Genomic DNA, 21,139 nt, shown 5'->3' with positions numbered 1-21,139 from the left:
TGGGGCTTTTCAAGAATTTTGTGGTATTTTGAAAAGATTTAGGGAATTTGGTGGTATTTTTCTAGAATTTTGTGGGCCTTTTCAAGGACTTTGTGTGGTTTGGAGGAGACTTGAAGAATTTTGAGGAAGTTTCCTTAGATTTTGTGGAAACTTGTGGAGGTTTTGTGTGATTTTTGTGGAATTTTGTGGGATATTGAGGGATTTAGGGATCTTGAGGGATTTTTCATGTATTTTGTGTGAATTTGTGGAGATTCTGTGGGATTTTTCTAGAATTTGGTTGTGTTTTGAGAAGATTTAGGGAATTTGGTGGCATTTCTCTGGAATTTTGTTGGATATTGAGGACATTTTGTGGGATGTTTGTGGAACTTTGAGGGACTTTTCTGGAATTTTGTGGGATTCTGCAGAGAATTGACAAATTATCAGGGATTTTTCATGTATTTTTTGGGAATTTGTGGAGATTCTGTGGGGTTTTTGTGGAATTTGGTAGAGTTTTGGAATGATTTAGGTCATTTTCTGGGATGTTTCTGGAATTTGTTGGGGCCTTTTCAAGGACTTTGTGTGGTTTGGAGGAGACTTGAAGAATTTTGAGGAAGTTTCCTTAGATTTTGTGGAAACTTGTGGAGGTTTTGTGTGATTTTTATGGTATTTTGTGGGATATTGAGGGATTTAGGGATCTTGAGGGCTTTTACATGTATTTTGTGGGAATTTGTGGAGATTTGGTGGGATTTTTTTCTAGAATTTTGTCGTGTTTTGAGAAGATTTAGGGAATTTGGTGGGATTTCTCTGGAATTTTGTTGGATTTTGGGGAGATTTTGAGGGATGTTTGTGGAACTTTGAGGGACTTTTCTGGAATTTTGTGGGATTCTGCAGAGAATTGACAAATTATCACGAATTTTTCATGTATTTTTTGGGAATTTGTGGAGATTCTGTGGGGTTTTTGTGGAATTTGGTAGAGTTTTGGAATGATTTAGGTCATTTTGTGGGATATTTCTGGAATTTGGTGGGGCTTTTCAAGAATTTTGTGGTATTTTGAAAAGATTTAGGGAATTTGGTGGTGTTTTTCTTGAATTTTGTGGGAAACTGTGGTGATTTTATGGGGCGTTTCTGGAATTTGGTTGAGTTTTCAGAAGATTTAGGGATTTTGGTGGGATTTTCTGGGAATCGGTGGAGATTTTGTGGGACATTCCTGTGAATTGGTAGGGTTTTGAAATGATTTAGGGAATTTTGTGGGACTTCTCTGGAATTTTGTGGGGATTTTTCTGGAATTCTGTGGGATTCTGAACAGACTTGAAGAATTATGAGGAATTTGTTTTAGATTTTGTGGGAATTTGTGGAGATTCTGTGGGATGTTTCTGGAATTTGGTGGGCCTTTTCAAGGACTTTGTGTGGTTTGGAGGAGACTTGAAGAATTTTGAGGAAGTTTTCTTAGATTTTGTGGAAACTTGTGGAGGATTTGTGTGATTTTTGAGGAATTTTGTAGGAAATTTTGGAGATTTAGGGATCTTGAGGGATTTTTCATGTATTTTGTGTGAATTTGTGGAGATTCTGTGGGATTTTTGTGGAATTTGGTAGAGTTTTGGAATGATTTAGGTCATTTTGTGGGATGTTTCTGGAATTTGGTGGGGCTTTTCAAGAATTTTGTGGTATTTTGAAAAGATTTAGGGAATTTGGTGGTATTTTTCTAGAATTTTGTGGGCCTTTTCAAGGACTTTGTGTGGTTTGGAGGAGACTTGAAGAATTTTGAGGAAGTTTTCGTAGATTTTGTGGAAACTTGTGGAGGTTTTGTGTGATTTTTGTGGAATTTTGTGGGATATTGAGGGATTTAGGGATCTTGAGGGATTTTTCATGTATTTTGTGGGAATTTGTGGAGATTTGGTGGGATTTTTCTAGAATTTGGTTGTGTTTTGAGAAGATTTAGGGAATTTGGTGGCATTTCTCTGGAATTTTGTTGGATATTGAGGACATTTTGTGGGATGTTTGTGGAACTTTGAGGGACTTTTCTGGAATTTTGTGGGATTCTGCAGAGAATTGACAAATTATCAGGGATTTTTCATGTATTTTTTGGGAATTTGTGGAGATTCTGTGGGGTTTTTGTGGAATTTGGTAGAGTTTTGGAATGATTTAGGTCATTTTCTGGGATGTTTCTGGAATTTGTTGGGGCCTTTTCAAGGACTTTGTGTGGTTTGGAGGAGACTTGAAGAATTTTGAGGAAGTTTCCTTAGATTTTGTGGAAACTTGTGGAGGTTTTGTGTGATTTTTATGGTATTTTGTGGGATATTGAGGGATTTAGGGATCTTGAGGGCTTTTACATGTATTTTGTGGGAATTTGTGGAGATTTGGTGGGATTTTTTTCTAGAATTTGGTCGTGTTTTGAGAAGATTTAGGGAATTTGGTGGGATTTCTCTGGAATTTTGTTGGATTTTGGGGAGATTTTGAGGGATGTTTGTGGAACTTTGAGGGACTTTTCTGGAATTTTGTGGGATTCTGCAGAGAATTGACAAATTATCAGGGATTTTTCATGTATTTTTTTGGGAATTTGTGGAGATTCTGTGGGGTTTTTGTGGAATTTGGTAGAGTTTTGGAATGATTTAGGTCATTTTGTGGGATATTTCTGGAATTTGGTGGGGCTTTTCAAGAATTTTGTGGTATTTTGAAAAGATTTAGGGAATTTTGTGGTGTTTTTCTTGAATTTTGTGGGAAACTGTGGTGATTTTATGGGGCGTTTCTGGAATTTGGTTGAGTTTTCAGAAGATTTAGGGATTTTGGTGGGATTTTCTGGGAATCGGTGGAGATTTTGTGGGACATTCCTGTGAATTGGTAGGGTTTTGAAATGATTTAGGGAATTTTGTGGGACTTCTCTGGAATTTTGTGGGGATTTTTCTGGAATTCTGTGGGATTCTGAACAGACTTGAAGAATTATGAGGAATTTGTTTTAGATTTTGTGGGAATTTGTGGAGATTCTGTGGGATGTTTCTGGAATTTGGTGGGCCTTTTCAAGGACTTTGTGTGGTTTGGAGGAGACTTGAAGAATTTTGAGGAAGTTTTCTTAGATTTTGTGGAAACTTGTGGAGGATTTGTGTGATTTTTGAGGAATTTTGTAGGAAATTTTGGAGATTTAGGGATCTTGAGGGATTTTTCATGTATTTTGTGTGAATTTGTGGAGATTCTGTGGGATTTTTGTGGAATTTGGTAGAGTTTTGGAATGATTTAGGTCATTTTGTGGGATGTTTCTGGAATTTGGTGGGGCTTTTCAAGAATTTTGTGGTATTTTGAAAAGATTTAGGGAATTTGGTGGTATTTTTCTAGAATTTTGTGGGCCTTTTCAAGGACTTTGTGTGGTTTGGAGGAGACTTGAAGAATTTTGAGGAAGTTTCCTTAGATTTTGTGGAAACTTGTGGAGGTTTTGTGTGATTTTTGTGGAATTTTGTGGGATATTGAGGGGATTTAGGGATCTTGGGGGATTTTACATGTATTTTGTGGGAATTTGTGGAGATTTGGTGGGATTTTTTTCTAGAATTTGGTCGTGTTTTGAGAAGATTTAGGGAATTTGGTGGGATTTTTCTGGAATTCTGTACGCCTTTTCAAGGACTTTGTGTGGTTTGGAGGAGACTTGAAGAATTTTGAGGAAGTTTCCTTAGATTTTGTGGAAACTTGTGGAGGTTTTGTGTGATTTTTGTGGAATTTTGTGGGATATTGAGGGGATTTAGGGATCTTGGGGGATTTTACATGTATTTTGTGGGAATTTGTGGAGATTTGGTGGAATTTTTTTCCAGAATTTGTTCGTGTTTTGAGAAGATTTAGGGAATTTGGTGGGATTTCTCTGGAATTGTGTTGGATATTGAAGAGATTTTGTGGGATGTTTGTGGAATTTTGAGGGGCTTTTCTGGAATTTTGTGGGATTCTGCAGAGAATTGACAAATTTTCACGAATTTTTCATGTATTTTTTGGGAATTTGTGGAGATTCTGTGGGATTTATGTGGAATTTGGTAGAGTTTTGGAATGATGTAGGTCATTTTGTGGGATGTTTCTGGAATTTTGTGTGCCTTTTCAAGGACTTTGTGTGGTTTTGAGGAGACTTGAAGAATTTTGAGAATTTTTTTTAAGTTTTGGTGGAATTTGTGGAGGTTTTGTGTGATTTTTATGGTATTTTGTGGGATATTGAGGGATTTAGGGATCTTGAGGTCTTTTACATGTATTTTGTGGGAATTTGTGGAGATTTGGTGGAATTTTTTTCCAGAATTTGGTCGTGTTTTGAGAAGATTTAGGGAATTTGGTGGGATTTCTCTGGAATTTTGTTGGATATTGAGGACATTTTGTGGGATGTTTGTGGAACTTTGAGGGACTTTTCTGGAATTTTGTGGGATTCTGCAGAGAATTGACAAATTATCACGAATTTTTCATGTATTTTTTTGGAATTTGTGGAGATTCTGTTGGGTTTTTGTGGAATTTGGTAGAGTTTTGGAATGATTTAGGTCATTTTGTGGGATATTTCTGGAATTTGGTGGGGCTTTTCAAGAATTTTGTGGTATTTGGAAAAGATTTAGGGAATTTTGTGGTGTTTTTTCTTGAATTTTGTGGGAAACTGTGCTGATTTTATGGGGCGTTTCTGGAATTTGGTTGAGTTTTCAGAAGATTTAGGGATTTTTGTGGGATTTTGGTGGGATTTTCTGGGAATCGGTGGAGATTTTGTGGGACATTCCTGTGAATTGGTAGGGTTTTGAAATGATTTAGGGAGTTTTGTGGGACTCCTCTGGAATTTTGTGGGGATTTTACTGGAATTCTGTGGGATTCTGAACGGACTTGAAGAATTATGAGGAATTTGTTTTAGATTTTGTGGGAATTTGTGGAGATTTTGTGGGATTTTTGTGGAATTTGGTCGAGTTTTGGAACGATTTAGGTCATTTTGTAGGATATTTCTGGAATTTGGTGCGGGTTTTTCTGAATTTTGTGGTATTTTGAAAAGATTTAGGGAATTTGGCGGGATTTTTCTGGAATTCTGTGGGCCTTTTCAAGGACTTTGTGTGCTTTTGAGGAGACTTGAAGAATTTTGAGGTAGTTTCCTTAGATTTTGTGGAAACTTGTGGAGGTTTTGTGTGATTTTTGTGGAATTTTGTGGGATATTGAGGGGATTTAGGGATCTTGGGGGATTTTACATGTATTTTGTGGGAATTTGTGGAGATTTGGTGGAATTTTTTTCCAGAATTTGTTCGTGTTTTGAGAAGATTTAGGGAATTTGGTGGGATTTCTCTGGAATTGTGTTGGATATTGAAGAGATTTTGTGGGATGTTTGTGGAATTTTGAGGGGCTTTTCTGGAATTTTGTGGGATTCTGCAGAGAATTGACAAATTTTCACGAATTTTTCATGTATTTTTTGGGAATTTGTGGAGATTCTGTGGGATTTATGTGGAATTTGGTAGAGTTTTGGAATGATGTAGGTCATTTGGTGGGATGTTTCTGGAATTTTGTGTGCCTTTTCAAGGACTTTGTGTGGTTTTGAGGAGACTTGAAGAATTTTGAGAATTTTTTTTAAATTTTGGTGGAATTTGTGGAGGTTTTGTGTGATTTTTATGGTATTTTGTGGGATATTGAGGGATTTAGGGATCTTGAGGTCTTTTACATGTATTTTGTGGGAATTTGTGGAGATTTGGTGGGATTTTTTTCTAGAATTTGGTCGTGTTTTGAGAAGATTTAGGGAATTTGGTGGGATTTCTCTGGAATTTTGTTGGATATTGAGGACATTTTGTGGGATGTTTGTGGAACTTTGAGGGACTTTTCTGGAATTTTGTGGGATTCTGCAGAGAGTTGACAAATTATCACGAATTCTTCATGTATTTTTTGGGAATTTGTGGAGATTCTGTGGGATTTTTGTGGAATTTGGTAGAGTTTTGGAATGATTTAGGTCATTTTGTGGGATATTTCTGGAATTTGGTGGGGCTTTTCAAGAATTTTGTGGTATTTTGAAAAGATTTAGGGATTTTTGTGGTGTTTCTCTTGAAGTTTGTGGGAAACTGTGGTGATTTTATGGGGCGTTTCTGGAATTTGGTCGAGTTTTCAGAAGATTTAGGGATTTTTGTGGGATTTTGGTGGGATTTTCTGGGAATCGGTGGAGATTTTGTGGGACATTCCTGTGAATTGGTAGCGTTTTGAAATGATTTAGGGAATTTTGTGGGACTTCTCTGGAATTTTGTGGGGATTTTTCTGGAATTCTGCGGGATTCTGAACAGACTTGAAGAATTATGAGGAATTTGTTTTAGATTTTGTGGGAATTTGTGGAGATTCTGTGGGATGTTTCTGGAATTTGGTGGGCCTTTTCAAGGACTTTGTGTGGTTTGGAGGAGACTTGAAGAATTTTGAGGAAGTTTTCTTAGATTTTGTGGAAACTTGTGGAGGATTTGTGTGATTTTTGAGGAATTTTGTAGGAAATTTTGGAGATTTAGGGATCTTGAGGGATTTTTCATGTATTTTGTGTGAATTTGTGGAGATTCTGTGGGATTTTTGTGGAATTTGGTAGAGTTTTGGAATGATTTAGGTCATTTTGTGGGATGTTTCTGGAATTTGGTGGGGCTTTTCAAGAATTTTGTGGTATTTTGAAAAGATTTAGGGAATTTGGTGGGATTTTTCTGGAATTCTGTGGGCCTTTTAAAGGACTTTGTGTGCTTTTGAGGAGACTTGAAGAATTTTGAGGAAGTTTTCGTAGATTTTGTGGAAACTTGTGGCGGTTTTGTGTGATTTTTGTGGAATTTTGTGGGATATTTGGGGGATTTAGGGATCTTGAGGGATTTTACATGTATTTTGTGGGAATTTGTGGAGATTTGGTGGAATTTTTTTCCAGAATTTGTTCGTGTTTTGAGAAGATTTAGGGAATTTGGTGGGATTTCTCTGGAATTGTGTTGGATATTGAGGACATTTTGTGGGATGTTTGTGGAATTTTGAGGGGCTTTTCTGGAATTTTGTGGGATTCTGCAGAGAATTGACAAATTTTCACGAATTTTTCATGTATTTTTTGGGAATTTGTGGAGATTCTGTGGGATTTATGTGGAATTTGGTAGAGTTTTGGAATGATGTAGGTCATTTTGTGGGATGTTTCTGGAATTTTGTGTGCCTTTTCAAGGACTTTGTGTGGTTTTGAGGAGACTTGAAGAATTTTGAGAATTTTTTTTAAGTTTTGGTGGAATTTGTGGAGGTTTTGTGTGATTTTTATGGTATTTTGTGGGATATTGAGGGATTTAGGGATCTTGAGGTCTTTTACATGTATTTTGTGGGAATTTGTGGAGATTTGGTGGAATTTTTTTCCAGAATTTGGTCGTGTTTTGAGAAGATTTAGGGAATTTGGTGGGATTTCTCTGGAATTTTGTTGGATATTGAGGACATTTTGTGGGATGTTTGTGGAACTTTGAGGGACTTTTCTGGAATTTTGTGGGATTCTGCAGAGAATTGACAAATTATCACGAATTTTTCATGTATTTTTTTGGAATTTGTGGAGATTCTGTTGGGTTTTTGTGGAATTTGGTAGAGTTTTGGAATGATTTAGGTCATTTTGTGGGATATTTCTGGAATTTGGTGGGGCTTTTCAAGAATTTTGTGGTATTTGGAAAAGATTCAGGGAATTTTGTGGTGTTTTTTCTTGAATTTTGTGGGAAACTGTGCTGATTTTATGGGGCGTTTCTGGAATTTGGTTGAGTTTTCAGAAGATTTAGGGATTTTTGTGGGATTTTGGTGGGATTTTCTGGGAATCGGTGGAGATTTTGTGGGACATTCCTGTGAATTGGTAGGGTTTTGAAATGATTTAGGGAGTTTTGTGGGACTCCTCTGGAATTTTGTGGGGATTTTACTGGAATTCTGTGGGATTCTGAACGGACTTGAAGAATTATGAGGAATTTGTTTTAGATTTTGTGGGAATTTGTGGAGATTTTGTGGGATTTTTGTGGAATTTGGTCGAGTTTTGGAACGATTTAGGTCATTTTGTAGGATATTTCTGGAATTTGGTGCGGGTTTTTCTGAATTTTGTGGTATTTTGAAAAGATTTAGGGAATTTGGCGGGATTTTTCTGGAATTCTGTGGGCCTTTTCAAGGACTTTGTGTGCTTTTGAGGAGACTTGAAGAATTTTGAGGTAGTTTCCTTAGATTTTGTGGAAACTTGTGGAGGTTTTGTGTGATTTTTGTGGAATTTTGTGGGATATTGAGGGGATTTAGGGATCTTGGGGGATTTTACATGTATTTTGTGGGAATTTGTGGAGATTTGGTGGAATTTTTTTCCAGAATTTGTTCGTGTTTTGAGAAGATTTAGGGAATTTGGTGGGATTTCTCTGGAATTGTGTTGGATATTGAAGAGATTTTGTGGGATGTTTGTGGAATTTTGAGGGGCTTTTCTGGAATTTTGTGGGATTCTGCAGAGAATTGACAAATTTTCACGAATTTTTCATGTATTTTTTGGGAATTTGTGGAGATTCTGTGGGATTTATGTGGAATTTGGTAGAGTTTTGGAATGATGTAGGTCATTTTGTGGGATGTTTCTGGAATTTTGTGTGCCTTTTCAAGGACTTTGTGTGGTTTTGAGGAGACTTGAAGAATTTTGAGAATTTTTTTTAAGTTTTGGTGGAATTTGTGGAGGTTTTGTGTGATTTTTATGGTATTTTGTGGGATATTGAGGGATTTAGGGATCTTGAGGTCTTTTACATGTATTTTGTGGGAATTTGTGGAGATTTGGTGGGATTTTTTTCTAGAATTTGGTCGTGTTTTGAGAAGATTTAGGGAATTTGGTGGGATTTCTCTGGAATTTTGTTGGATATTGAGGACATTTTGTGGGATGTTTGTGGAACTTTGAGGGACTTTTCTGGAATTTTGTGGGATTCTGCAGAGAGTTGACAAATTATCACGAATTCTTCATGTATTTTTTGGGAATTTGTGGAGATTCTGTGGGATTTTTGTGGAATTTGGTAGAGTTTTGGAATGATTTAGGTCATTTTGTGGGATATTTCTGGAATTTGGTGGGGCTTTTCAAGAATTTTGTGGTATTTTGAAAAGATTTAGGGATTTTTGTGGTGTTTCTCTTGAAGTTTGTGGGAAACTGTGGTGATTTTATGGGGCGTTTCTGGAATTTGGTCGAGTTTTCAGAAGATTTAGGGATTTTTGTGGGATTTTGGTGGGATTTTCTGGGAATCGGTGGAGATTTTGTGGGACATTCCTGTGAATTGGTAGCGTTTTGAAATGATTTAGGGAATTTTGTGGGACTTCTCTGGAATTTTGTGGGGATTTTTCTGGAATTCTGCGGGATTCTGAACAGACTTGCAGAATTTTGAGGAATTTGTTTTAGATTTTGTGGGAATTTGTGGAGATTGGGTGGGATTTTACTGGAATTTGGTGGGCCTTTTCAAGGACTTTGTGTGGTTTTGAGGAGAGTTGAAGAATTTTGAGGATTTTTTTTTATATTTTGTGGAAACTTGTGGAGGTTTTGTGTGATTTTTGTGGAATTTTGTGGGATATTGAGGCGATTTAGGGATCTTGAGGGATTTTTCATGTATTTTTTGGGAATTTGTGGAGATTCTGTGGGGTTTTTGTGGAATTTGGTAGAGTTTTGGAATGATGTAGGTCGTTTTGTGGGATATTTCTGGAATTTGGTGGGGCTTTTCAAGAATTTTGTGGTATTTGGAAAAGATTTAGGGAATTTTGTGGAGTTTTTCTTGAATTTTGTGGGAAACTGTGGTGATTTTATGATGCGTTTCTGGAATTTGGTCGAGTTTTCAGAAGATTTAGGGATTTTTGTGGGATTTTGGTGGGATTTTCTGGGAATCGGTGGAGATTTTGTGGGACATTCCTGTGAATTGGTAGGGTTTTGAAATGATTTAGGGAATTTTGTGGGACTTCTCTGGAATTTTGTGGGGATTTTTCTGGAATTCTGTGGGATTCTGAACGGACTTGATAAATTATGAGGAATTTGTTTTAGATTTTGTGGGAATTTGTGGAGATTTTGTGGGATTTTTGTGGAATTTGGTAGAGTTTTGGAATGATTTAGGTCATTTTGTGGGATGTTTCTCGAATTTGGTGCGGGCTTTTTTTGAATTTTGTGGTATTTTGAAAAGATTTAGGGAATTTTGTGGGATTTTTCTGGAATTCTGTGGGCCTTTTCAAGGACTTTGTGTGGTTTTGAGGAGACTTGAAGAATTTTGAGGAAGTTTTCATAGATTTTTTGGAAACTTGTGGAGGATTTGTGTGATTTTTGTGGGATATTGTGGGATATTGAGGGGATTTAGGCATCTTGAGGGATTTTACATGTATTTTGTGGGAATTTGTGGAGATTTGGTGGAATTTTTTTCTAGAATTTTGTCCTGTTTTGAGAAGATTTAGGGAATTTGGTGGGATTTCTCTGGAATTTTGTTGGATATTGAGGACATTTTGTGGGATGTTTGTGGAACTTTGAGGGACTTTTCTGGAATTTTGTGGGATTCTGCAGAGAATTGACAAATTATCACGAATTTTTCATGTATTTTTTTGGAATTTGTGGAGATTCTGTTGGGTTTTTGTGGAATTTGGTAGAGTTTTGGAATGATTTAGGTCATTTTGTGGGATATTTCTGGAATTTGGTGGGGCTTTTCAAGAATTTTGTGGTATTTTGAAAAGATTTAGGGAATTTTGTGGTGTTTCTCTTGAAGTTTGTGGGAAACTGTGCTGATTTTATGGGGCGTTTCTGGAATTTGGTCGAGTTTTCAGAAGATTTAGGGATTTTTGTGGGATTTTGGTGGGATTTTCTGGGAATCGGTGGAGATTTTGTGGGACATTCCTGTGAATTGGTAGGGTTTTGAAATGATTTAGGGAATTTTGTGGGACTTCTCTGGAATTTTGTGGGGTTTTTTCTGGAATTCTGTGGGATTCTGAACGGACTTGCAGAATTTTGAGGAATTTGTTTTAGATTTTGTGGGAATTTGTGGAGATTGGGTGGGATTTTTCCGGAATTTGGTGTGCCTTTTCAAGGACTTTGTGTGGTTTTGAGGAGACTTGAAGAAGTTTGAGGAATTTTCTTGGATTTTGTGGGAATTTGTGGAGGTTTTGTGTGATTTTTGTGGAATTTTGTGGGAAATTTTGGAGATTTAGGGATCTTGAGGGATTTTTCATGTATTTTGTGGGAATTTGTGGGGATTCTGTGGGATTTTTGTGGAATTTGGTAGAGTTTTGGAATGATGTAGGTCATTTTGTGGGATATTTCTGGAATTTGGTGCGGGTTTTTCTGAATTTTGTGGTATTTTGAAAAGATTTAGGGAATTTGGTGGGATTTTTCTGGAATTCTGTGGGCCTTTTAAAGGACTTTGTGTGCTTTTGAGGAGACTTGAAGAATTTTGAGGTAGTTTTCGTAGATTTTGTGGAAACTTGTGGCGGTTTTGTGTGATTTTTGTGGGATATTGAGGGGATTTAGGGATCTTGAGGGATTTTACATGTATTTTGTGGGAATTTGTGGAGATTTGGTGGAATTTTTTTCCAGAATTTGGTCATGTTTTGAGAAGATTTAGGGAATTTGGTGGGATTTCTCTGGAATTTTGTTGGATATTGGGGAGATTTTGTGGGATGTTTGTGGAACTTTGAGGGACTTTTTTGGAATTTTGTGGGATTCTGCAGAGAATTGACAGATTATCACAAATTCTTCATGTAATTTTTGGGAATTTGTGGAGATTCTGTGGGGTTTTTGTGGAATTTGGTAGAGTTTTGGAATGATTTAGGTCAGTTTGTGGGATATTTCTGAAATTTGGTGGGGCTTTTCAAGAATTTTGTGGTATTTTGAAAAGATTTAGGGAATTTTGTGGTGTTTTTTCTTGAATTTTGTGGGAAACTGTGCTGATTTTATGGGGCGTTTCTGGAATTTGGTTGAGTTTTCAGAAGATTTAGGGATTTTTGTGGGATTTTGGTGGGATTTTCTGGGAATCGGTAGAGATTTTGTGGGACATTCCTGTGAATTGGTAGGGTTTTGAAATGATTTAGGGAGTTTTGTGGGACTCCTCTGGAATTTTGTGGGGATTTTACTGGAATTCTGTGGGATTCTGAACGGACTTGAAGAATTATGAGGAATTTGTTTTAGATTTTGTTGGAATTTGTGGAGATTGGGTGGGATTTTTGTGGAATTTGGTCGAGTTTTGGAACGATTTAGGTCATTTTGTAGGATATTTCTGGAATTTGGTGCGGGTTTTTCTGAATTTTGTGGTATTTTGAAAAGATTTAGGGAATTTGGCGGGATTTTTCTGGAATTCTGTGGGCCTTTTCAAGGACTTTGTGTGCTTTTGAGGAGACTTGAAGAATTTTGAGGAAGTTTTCATAGATTTTTTGGAAACTTGTGGAGGATTTGTGTGATTTTTGTGGGATATTGTGGGATATTGAGGGGATTTAGGGATCTTGAGGGATTTTACATGTATTTTGTGGGAATTTGTGGAGATTTGGTGGAATTTTTTTCTAGAATTTTGTCGTGTTTTGAGAAGATTTAGGGAATTTGGTGGGATTCCTCTGGAATTGTGTTGGATATTGGGGAGATTTTGTGGGATGTTTGTGGAACTTTGAGGGACTTTTCTGGAATTTTGTGGGATTCTGCAGAGAATTGACAAATTATCACGAATTTTTCATGTATTTTTTGGGAATTTGTGGAGATTCTGTGGGATTTATGTGGAATTCTGTAGAGTTTTGGAAAGATGTAGGTCGTTTTGTGGGATGTTTCTGGAATTTTGTGTGCCTTTTCAAGGACTTTGTGTGGTTTTGAGGAGACTTGAAGAATTTTGAGGATTTTTTTTAAATTTTGGTGGAATTTGTGGAGGTTTTGTGTGATTTTTATGGTATTTTGTGGGATATTGAGGGATTTAGGGATCTTGAGGTCTTTTACATGTATTTTGTGGGAATTTGTGGAGATTTGGTGGGATTTTTTTCTAGAATTTGGTCGTGTTTTGAGAAGATTTAGGGAATTTGGTCGGATTTCTCTGGAATTTTGTTGGATATTGAGGACATTTTGTGGGATGTTTGTGGAACTTTGAGGGACTTTTCTGGAATTTTGTGGGATTCTGCAGAGAGTTGACAAATTATCACGAATTCTTCATGTATTTTTTGGGAATTTGTGGAGATTCTGTTGGGTTTTTGTGGAATTTGGTAGAGTTTTGGAATGATTTAGGTCATTTTGTGGGATATTTCTGGAATTTGGTGGGGCTTTTCAAGAATTTTGTGGTATTTTGAAAAGATTTAGGGATTTTTGTGGTGTTTCTCTTGAAGTTTGTGGGAAACTGTGGTGATTTTATGGGGCGTTTCTGGAATTTGGTTGAGTTTTCAGAAGATTTAGGGATTTTTGTGGGATTTTGGTGGGATTTTCTGGGAATCGGTGGAGATTTTGTGGGACATTCCTGTGAATTGGTAGGGTTTTGAAATGATTTAGGGAATTTTGTGGGACTTCTCTGGAATTTTGTGGGGATTTTTCTGGAATTCTGTGGGATTCTGAACAGACTTGCAGAATTTTGAGGAATTTGTTTTAGATTTTGTGGGAATTTGTGGAGATTGGGTGGGATTTTTCCGGAATTTGGTGTGCCTTTTCAAGGACTTTGTGTGGTTTTGAGGAGACTTGAAGAAGTCTGAGGAATTTTCTTGGATTTTGTGGGAATTTGTGGAGGTTTTGTGTGATTTTTGTGGAATTTTGTGGGAAATTTTGGAGATTTAGGGATCTTGAGGGATTTTTCATGTATTTTGTGGGAATTTGTGGAGATTCTGTGGGATTTTTGTGGAATTTGGTAGAGTTTTGGAATGATGTAGGTCATTTTGTGGGATATTTCTGGAATTTGGTGCGGGTTTTTCTGAATTTTGTGGTATTTTGAAAAGATTTAGGGAATTTGGTGGGATTTTTCTGGAATTCTGTGGGCCTTTTGAAGGACTTTGTGTGCTTTTGAGGAGACTTGAAGAATTTTGAGGTAGTTTTCGTAGATTTTGTGGAAACTTGTGGCGGTTTTGTGTGATTTTTGTGGGATATTGAGGGGATTTAGGGATCTTGAGGGAATTTACATGTATTTTGTGGGAATTTGTGGAGGTTTGGTGGAATTTTTTTCCAGAATTTGGTCATGTTTTGAGAAGATTTAGGGAATTTGGTGGGATTTCTCTGGAATTTTGTTGGATATTGGGGAGATTTTGTGGGATGTTTGTGGAACTTTGAGGGACTTTTTTGGAATTTTGTGGGATTCTGCAGAGAATTGACAGATTATCACAAATTCTTCATGTAATTTTTGGGAATTTGTGGAGATTCTGTGGGGTTTTTGTGGAATTTGGTAGAGTTTTGGAATGATTTAGGTCATTTTGTGGGATATTTCTGGAATTTGGTGGGGCTTTTCAAGAATTTTGTGGTATTTGGAAAAGATTTAGGGAATTTTGTGGTGTTTTTTCTTGAATTTTGTGGGAAACTGTGCTGATTTTATGGGGCGTTTCTGGAATTTGGTTGAGTTTTCAGAAGATTTAGGGATTTTTGTGGGATTTTCTGGGAATCGGTGGAGATTTTGTGGGACATTCCTGTGAATTGGTAGGGTTTTGAAATGATTTAGGGAATTTTGTGGGACTTCTCTGGAATTTTGTGGGGATTTTTCTGGAATTCTGTGGGATTCTGAACAGACTTGAAGAATTATGAGGAATTTCTTTTAGATTTTGTGGGAATTTGTGGAGATTCTGTGGGTCTTTTCTGGAATTTGGTGGGCCTTTTCAAGGACTTTGTGTGGTTTTGAGGAGAGTTGAAGAATTTTGAGGATTTTTTTTTATATTTTGTGGAAACTTGTGGAGGTTTTGTGTGATTTTTGTGGAATTTTGTGGGATATTGAGGCGATTTAGGGATCTTGAGGGATTTTTCATGTATTTTTTGGGAATTTGTGGAGATTCTGTGGGGTTTTTGTGGAATTTGGTAGAGTTTTGGAATGATGTAGGTCGTTTTGTGGGATATTTCTGGAATTTGGTGGGGCTTTTCAAGAATTTTGTGGTATTTGGAAAAGATTTAGGGAATTTTGTGGAGTTTTTCTTGAATTTTGTGGGAAACTGTGGTGATTTTATGATGCGTTTCTGGAATTTGGTCGAGTTTTCAGAAGATTTAGGGATTTTTGTGGGATTTTGGTGGGATTTTCTGGGAATCGGTGGAGATTTTGTAGGACATTCCTGTGAATTGGTAGGGTTTTGAAATGATTTAGGGAATTTTGTGGGACTTCTCTGGAATTTTGTGGGGATTTTTCTGGAATTCTGCGGGATTCTGAACGGACTTGATAAATTATGAGGAATTTGTTTTAGATTTTGTGGGAATTTGTGGAGATTTTGTGGGATTTTTGTGGAATTTGGTAGAGTTTTGGAATGATTTAGGTCATTTTGTGGGATGTTTCTCGAATTTGGTGCGGGCTTTTTTTGAATTTTGTGGTATTTTGAAAAGATTTAGGGAATTTTGTGGGATTTTTCTGGAATTCTGTGGGCCTTTTCAAGGACTTTGTGTGGTTTGGAGGAGACTTGAAGAATTTTGAGGAAGTTTTCATAGATTTTTTGGAAACTTGTGGAGGATTTGTGTGATTTTTGTGGGATATTGAGGGGATTTAGGCATCTTGAGGGATTTTACATGTATTTTGTGGGAATTTGTGGAGATTTGGTGGAATTTTTTTCTAGAATTTTGTCCTGTTTTGAGAAGATTTAGGGAATTTGGTGGGATTTCTCTGGAATTTTGTTGGATATTGAGGACATTTTGTGGGATGTTTGTGGAACTTTGAGGGACTTTTCTGGAATTTTGTGGGATTCTGCAGAGAATTGACAAATTATCACGAATTTTTCATGTATTTTTTTGGAATTTGTGGAGATTCTGTGGGATTTTTGTGGAATTTGGTAGAGTTTTGGAATGATTTAGGTCATTTTATTGGATATTTCTGGAATTTGGTGGGGCTTTACAAGAATTTTGTGGTAATTTGAAAAGATTTAGGGAATTTTGTGGTGTTTCTCTTGAAGTTTGTGTAAAACTGTGGTGATTTGATGGGGCGTTTCTGGAATTTGGTTGAGTTTTCAGAAGATTTAGGGATTTTTGTGGGATTTTTGTGGGATTTTCTGGGAATCGGTGGAGATTTTGTGGGACATTCCTGTGAATTGGTAGGGTTTTGAAATGATTTAGGGTATTTTGTGGGACTTCTCTGGAATTTTGTGGGTTTTTTCTGGAATTCTGTAAAATTCTGAACAGACTTGCAGAATTTTGAGGAATTTGTTTTAGATTTTGTGGGAATTTGTGGAGATTGGGTGGGATTTTTCTAGAATTTTGTGGGCCTTTTCAAGGACTTTGTGTGGTTTTGAGGAGACTTGAAGAAGTTTGAGGAATTTTCTTGGATTTTGTGGGAATTTGTGGAGGTTTTGTGTGATTTTTGTGGAATTTTGTGGGATATTGAGGGGATTTAGGGGTCGTGAGGGATTTTTCATGTATCTTGTGGGAATTTGTGGAGATTTGGTGGAATTTTTTTCCAGAATTTGGTCGTGTTTTGCAAAGATTTAGGGAATTTGGTGGGATTTCTCTGGAATTTTGTTGGATATTGGGGAGATTTTGTGGGATGTTTGTGGAACTTTGAGGGACTTCTCTGGAATTTTGTGGGGATTTTTCTGGAATTCTGTGGGATTCTGAACAGACTTGCAGAATTTTGAGGAATTTGTTTTAGATTTTGTGGGAATTTGTGGAGATTGGGTGGGATTTTTCCGGAATTTGGTTGGCCTTTCAAGGACTTTGTTTGGTTTTGAGGAGACTTGAAGAAGTTTGAGGAATTTTCTTGGATTTTGTGGGAATTTGTGGAGGTTTTGTGTGATTTTTGTGGAATTTTGTGGGAAATTTTGGAGATTTAGGGATCTTGAGGGATTTTTCATGTATTTTTTGGAAATTTGTGGGGATTCTGTGGGATTTTTGTGGAATTTGGTAGAGTTTTGGAATGATTTAGGTCATTTTGTGGGATATTTCTGGAATTTGGTGGGGCTTTTTTTGAATTTTGTGGTATTTTGAAAAGATTTAGGGAATTTGGTGGGATTTTTCTGGAATTCTGTGGGCCTTTTCAAGGACTTTGTGTGGTTTTGAGGAGACTTGAAGAATTTTGAGGAAGTTTTCATAGATTTTTTGGAAACTTGTGGAGGATTTGTGTGATTTTTGTGGGATATTGTGGGATATTGAGGGGATTTAGGGATCTTGAGGGATTTTACATGTATTTTGTGGGAATTTGTGGAGATTTGGTGGAATTTTTTTCTAGAATTTTGTCGTGTTTTGAGAAGATTTAGGGAATTTGGTGGGATTTCTCTGGAATTGTGTTGGATATTGGGGAGATTTTGTGGGATGTTTGTGGAACTTTGAGGGACTTTTCTGGAATTTTGTGGGATTCTGCAGAGAATTGACAAATTATCACGAATTTTTCATGTATTTTTTGGGAATTTGTGGAGATTCTGTGGGATTTATGTGGAATTCTGTAGAGTTTTGGAAAGATGTAGGTCGTTTTGTGGGATGTTTCTGGAATTTTGTGTGCCTTTTCAAGGACTTTGTGTGGTTTTGAGGAGACTTGAAGAATTTTGAGGATTTTTTTTAAATTTTGGTGGAATTTGTGGAGGTTTTGTGTGATTTTTATGGTATTTTGTGGGATATTGAGGGATTTAGGGATCTTGAGGTCTTTTACATGTATTTTGTGGGAATTTGTGGAGATTTGGTGGGATTTTTTTCTAGAATTTGGTCGTGTTTTGAGAAGATTTAGGGAATTTGGTCGGATTTCTCTGGAATTTTGTTGGATATTGAGGACATTTTGTGGGATGTTTGTGGAACTTTGAGGGACTTTTCTGGAATTTTGTGGGATTCTGCAGAGAATTGACAAATTATCACGAATTTTTCATGTATTTTTTTGGAATTTGTGGAGATTCTGTTGGGTTTTTGTGGAATTTGGTAGAGTTTTGGAATGATTTAGGTCATTTTGTGGGATATTTCTGGAATTTGGTGGGGCTTTTCAAGAATTTTGTGGTATTTTGAAAAGATTTAGGGAATTTTGTGGTGTTTCTCTTGAAGTTTGTGGGAAACTGTGCTGATTTTATGGGGCGTTTCTGGAATTTGGTTGAGTTTTCAGAAGATTTAGGGATTTTTGTGGGATTTTCTGGGAATCGGTGGAGATTTTGTGGGACATTCCTGTGAATTGGTAGGGTTTTGAAATGATTTAGGGAATTTTGTGGGACTTCTCTGGAATTTGGTGGGGTTTTTTCTGGAATTCTGTGGGATTCTGAACAGACTTGCAGAATTTTGAGGAATTTGTTTTAGATTTTGTAAGAATTTGTGGAGATTGGGTGGGATTTTTCCGGAATTTGGTGTGCCTTTTCAAGGACTTTGTGTGGTTTTGAGGAGACTTGAAGAAGTTTGAGGAATTTTCTTGGATTTTGTGGGAATTTGTGGAGGTTTTGTGTGATTTTTGTGGAATTTTGTGGGAAATTTTGGAGATTTAGGGATCTTGAGGGATTTTTCATGTATTTTGTGGGAATTTGTGGGGATTCTGTGGGATTTTTGTGGAATTTGGTAGAGTTTTGGAATGATGTAGGTCATTTTGTGGGATATTTCTGGAATTTGGTGCGGGTTTTTCTGAATTTTGTGGTATTTTGAAAAGATTTAGGGAATTTGGTGGGATTTTTCTGGAATTCTGTGGGCCTTTTAAAGGACTTTGTGTGCTTTTGAGGAGACTTGAAGAATTTTGAGGTAGTTTTCGTAGATTTTGTGGAAACTTGTGGCGGTTTTGTGTGATTTTTGTGGGATATTGAGGGGATTTAGGGATCTTGAGGGATTTTACATGTATTTTGTGGGAATTTGTGGAGATTTGGTGGAATTTTTTTCCAGAATTTGGTCATGTTTTGAGAAGATTTAGGGAATTTGGTGGGATTTCTCTGGAATTTTGTTGGATATTGGGGAGATTTTGTGGGATGTTTGTGGAACTTTGAGGGACTTTTTTGGAATTTTGTGGGATTCTGCAGAGAATTGACAGATTATCACAAATTCTTCATGTAATTTTTGGGAATTTGTGGAGATTCTGTGGGGTTTTTGTGGAATTTGGTAGAGTTTTGGAATGATTTAGGTCATTTTGTGGGATATTTCTGGAATTTGGTGGGGCTTTTCAAGAATTTTGTGGTATTTTGAAAAGATTTAGGGAATTTGGTGGTGTTTTTCTTGAATTTTGTGGGAAACTGTGGTGATTTTATGGGGCGTTTCTGGAATTTGGTTGAGTTTTCAGAAGATTTAGGGATTTTGGTGGGATTTTGGTGGGATTTTCTGGGAATCGGTGGAGATTTTGTGGGACATTCCTGTGAATTGGTAGGGTTTTGAAATGATTTAGGGAATTTTGTGGGACTTCTCTGGAATTTGGTGGGGTTTTTTCTGGAATTCTGTGGGATTCTGAACAGACTTGCAGAATTTTGAGGAATTTGTTTTAGATTTTGTGGGAATTTGTGGAGATTGGGTGGGATTTTTCCGGAATTTGGTGTGCCTTTTCAAGGACTTTGTGTGGTTTTGAGGAGACTTGAAGAAGTTTGAGGAATTTTCTCGGATTTTGTGGGAATTTGTGGAGATTTTGTGTGATTTTTGTGGAATTTTGTGGGAAATTTTGGAGATTTAGGGATCTTGAGGGATTTTTCATGTATTTTGTGGGAATTTGTGGGGATTCTGTGGGATTTTTGTGGAATTTGGTAGAGTTTTGGAATGATGTAGGTCATTTTGTGGGATATTTCTGGAATTTGGTGCGGGTTTTTCTGAATTTTGTGGTATTTTGAAAAGATTTAGGGAATTTGGTGGGATTTTTCTGGAATTCTGTGGGCCTTTTAAAGGACTTTGTGTGCTTTTGAGGAGACTTGAAGAATTTTGAGGTAGTTTTCGTAGATTTTGTGGAAACTTGTGGCGGTTTTGTGTGATTTTTGTGGGATATTGAGGGGATTTAGGGATCTTGAGGGATTTTACATGTATTTTGTGGGAATTTGTGGAGATTTGGTGGAATTTTTTTCCAGAATTTGGTCATGTTTTGAGAAGATTTAGGGAATTTGGTGGGATTTCTCTGGAATTTTGTTGGATATTGGGGAGATTTTGTGGGATGTTTGTGGAACTTTGAGGGACTTTTTTGGAATTTTGTGGGATTCTGCAGAGAATTGACAGATTATCACAAATTCTTCATGTAATTTTTAGGAATTTGTGGAGATTCTGTGGGGTTTTTGTGGAATTTGGTAGAGTTTTGGAATGATTTAGGTCATTTTGTGGGATATTTCTGGAATTTGGTGGGGCTTTTCAAGAATTTTGTGGTATTTTGAAAAGATTTAGGGAATTTTGTGGTGTTTCTCTTGAAGTTTGTGGGAAACTGTGCTGATTTTATGGGGCGTTTCTGGAATTTGGTTGAGTTTTCAGAAGATTTAGGGATTTTTGTGGGATTTTGGTGGGATTTTCTGGGAATCGGTGGAGATTTTGTGGGACATTCCTGTGAATTGGTAGGGTTTTGAAATGATTTAGGGAATTTTGTGGGACTTCTCTGGAATTTGGTGGGGTTTTTTCTGGAATTCTGTGGGATTCTGAACAGACTTGCAGAATTTTGAGGAATTTGTTTTAGATTTTGTTGGAATTTGTGGAGATTGGGTGGGATTTTTCCGGAATTTGGTGTGCCTTTTCAAGGACTTTGTGTGGTTTTGAGGAGACTTGAAGAAGTTTGAGGAATTTTCTTGGATTTTGTGGGAATTTGTGGAGGTTTTGTGTGATTTTTGTGGAATTTTGTGGGAAATTTTGGAGATTTAGGGATCTTGAGGGATTTTTCATGTATTTTGTGGGAATTTGTGGGGATTCTGTGGGATTTTTGTGGAATTTGGTAGAGTTTTGGAATGATGTAGGTCATTTTGTGGGATATTTCTGGAATTTGGTGCGGGTTTTTCTGAATTTTGTGGTATTTTGAAAAGATTTAGGGAATTTGGTGGGATTTTTCTGGAATTCTGTGGGCCTTTTAAAGGACTTTGTGTGCTTTTGAGGAGACTTGAAGAATTTTGAGGTAGTTTTCGTAGATTTTGTGGAAACTTGTGGCGGTTTTGTGTGATTTTTGTGGGATATTGAGGGGATTTAGGGATCTTGAGGGATTTTACATGTATTTTGTGGGAATTTGTGGAGATTTGG

Source organism: Cyanistes caeruleus, unplaced genomic scaffold (genome assembly GCF_971803275.1).
Source record: "Cyanistes caeruleus unplaced genomic scaffold, bCyaCae1.hap1.1 HAP1_SCAFFOLD_214, whole genome shotgun sequence".
In the NCBI taxonomy this organism is placed as follows: domain Eukaryota; kingdom Metazoa; phylum Chordata; class Aves; order Passeriformes; family Paridae; genus Cyanistes; species Cyanistes caeruleus.
Note: the sequence above shows the minus strand (reverse complement) of the source record.